Below are 3,120 nucleotides of genomic sequence, written 5' to 3' on the forward strand. Positions count from 1 at the left end.
CTGTTCATTTGTCCCTACTTAAAATATTCCTTTACTTTATTACAAGTCTATGGCCCGCTTTCCCTGTATCATTTTATAATTTTCTCACTGTCCCATGAGAAAGTACCATCTTTATGTCACACTTGACGTGATTTAGTAACAACAAAACCCTTACAATACCCAACCCAATCCCACCAGGTACGTTACCAGTAATCTGCATTACTAGTATCACCACGTTACTAGTAAAATCATTGAACTGCCCGAACTTCCTTCAGTTGTCAAATGCTGCTCCAATCTATATCCTGCCCTTACCTCCCCTTCCTAACGATGACTTTCGTGATGCTCAACTTCCTACGCAGGCCTCCTTCTGATTTGTCTAATGTTCACCACTAATGAATACCTACTATATTTAGTGACTGCATGATCTATATAACTTCCGAATATTCAAATACAATATTGTTACCAATATTCTACCCAACACTGACATAAGTATGCCATCCTGACAACAGCCATCTTTAGGGTAGTTCTTTATTTCAACCTGCTTTGAAAGCAAATATATTTCTAAATTTCCCCTGGCTTCGCAGCCAAAAATTAAATAAAAATTAGTATTTTGTGGGGAAAGTCCAGTAACTCTGCCAAACCTGTTATTAAGAATAAAGTCTGGTGGGGGGGGGGGTGGAAGGGCGGGGAGGGTGGGTGATGGGCACTGAGGAGGGCACCTGTTGGGATGAGCACTGACTGGGTGTTGTATGGAAACCAATTTGACAATAAATTAAATATTAAAAAAAAAAAAAATAATATAGTCTGTACTGGGGCGCCTGGGTGGCTCAGTCGGTTAAGCATCCAGCTTTGGCACAGGTGATGATCTTGGCGGTTCATGCGTTCGAGCCCCGCGTCCGGCTCTATGCTGACCGCTCAGAGCCTGGAGCCTGCTTCGGATTCTGTGTCTCCCTCTCTCTCTGCTCCTCCCCTGTTCGCACTGTCTCTCTCTCTCAAAATAAATATTAAAAAACGAAAAAGGAAAAAAGGATAAAGTCTGTACTAATGAAAATCTTCTAAAAATACTCTGATGAGAATAAAATATTCCTGGTCTTCAAATTCAAGATGGGAACTGGACTGCTTCTTGGCAAGAGCCTCAAGCCACGAATTAGTAACCACGAGAATCGATGGATCAGAGAGAAACGATCGGTGTCTTGTCACCACACATGCTTATGAAGACGACCAGCCAACCTGACAGTTCCACATTTCTGAAAGCCAATCAGCACCAGCACTCAGTTCGCCCGTGCTCGGAACGTCAGTCAGGTGCAGCCTCACTCCAGTGACCAAACCTTTACAACTGAAAGCCAGCAAGTCAGTCCCCCAACACTTCTGCTTCTAAAAGCCTGCCAATCCCTGAATCCACTTCCCAAACCCTGAATCACTTTACTTTCCCAGACTGACATGAGGATAGCCCTTCTCTGGTTAGTATGGTGGCCAACGGTGGACAGAATCAATCCCTTCCTTACTCCGTTCTAAAAAGATACTTTTTTTCCTCATCCCCTTCAATCTGGACTGGCCTCCTGACTTGCTTTGGCTTCACTAGAATGTGACAGATTCCAGGCCAACCCTTCAGAAGTGTGGCAGTTTCCTCTTTCCTTCTTGAAGCTAATCATTGTGCACAAAGTCCAAGTAGTCTGGAATCACCAAGCTGTGAAGAAACTCAGGCTACCAGAGGTGAAAGCCCAATATAATCGCAGACACAGAAGCGAAGTTTCTTAGATCTTCTGGCCCAGCCAAGCGAGACTTCTGCTAATGCCAAGTGCAGGAGCCACCTACTCTACCTGCAAGAACAAATCACTATAAAAGCCATGAAGTTGAGTGTTCCTGTCACATAGTAATAGATGAGTGAAACCGACAGGGAGCCAGAAGTCAAGTTGCTTCAGGTACTGACCAGTCTCTTCTTTCATAAAAGTTTCACGGTACACGCAGCGCCAGTCTTGCTGCCGTGAAGAACACCACAATGACCACCATTCAATCTGACATCTAACAAGGATTTGCCCACACACCACAATCTATTGCCACGAAAAAGAAGCGATCCTAGCTAAACTAGACTGTCTCATGCTGCTGCCCCAGCCACAGCTGTTTGCTGAGTATTAGAAAGACTAAACCCAAGTGCAGGGGGGAAACTGTCCAGACATTGTCCTACAATAAAGATTCTATCTACGAGATTTAACAGTTGACCAGATCATGCTTTATCTGTAAAGTTCACACAGGGCTAGGGGCCCTCCCTCTTCGAGCATTATACCGCTGGACCAAAGGGGTATTTCTAGCTGTCTGGCTGATTTAGGGCAGGGGAACTGGATTCTACGAGAGAGAGTAGGAGGCTGGGGCTGCTACTAGTTGGTCTGCATATGCAAGAGGTGCTCCAGGCCCAGCCCTGTGCGGTCTCTAAGGGAGGCAGACTCTCCCTGGCCAACAAGCTTTTTAAGCTGTCAAACGTAAAATACAGAAAATAAAAAACATGATCAATACACGATGCTTTGAGAAATGCTTAGTATTCCTTAGCCCAAAGTTCTACAACTATTACTAACGATAATGACAATGTGATCTATACTTTTCAACGTTTATTTATTTTTGAGACAGAGAGAGACAGAGCATGAACTGGGGAGGAGCAGAGAGAGAGGGAGACACAGAATCTGAAACGGGCTCCAGGCTCTGAGCTATCAGCACAGAGCCCGACGCGGGGCTCGAACTCACGGACCGTGAGATCATGACCTGAGCTGAAGTCTGACGCTTAACCGACTGAGCCACCCAGGTGCCCCTATACTTTTCAAATCCCTATAAGTTCACGGGGTGCCTGGATGGTTCAGTCAGTTAAGCGTCGGACTTCAGCTCAGGCCACGATCTCACAATTTGAGTTCGAGCCCCACATCGGGCTCTGTGCTGACAGCTCAGAGCCTGGAGCCTGCTTCGGATTCTGTGTCTCCCTCTCTCTGCCCCTCACACTTGTGCTCTGTCTCTCTCTCTCTCTCTAAAAAATGAATAAACACTGAAAAAAATTTTAAATAAATAAAATCCCTATCAATTCTCATAAAATTGTTACTAAATGATCTGAGATTTGGCTTGAATTTTCCCCTCATAAAGCTTAAGTTTAGATTTATC

Source organism: Panthera onca, chromosome D2 (assembly GCF_046562875.1).
Source record: "Panthera onca isolate mPanOnc1 chromosome D2, mPanOnc1 haplotype 2, whole genome shotgun sequence".
Taxonomy (NCBI): domain Eukaryota; kingdom Metazoa; phylum Chordata; class Mammalia; order Carnivora; family Felidae; genus Panthera; species Panthera onca.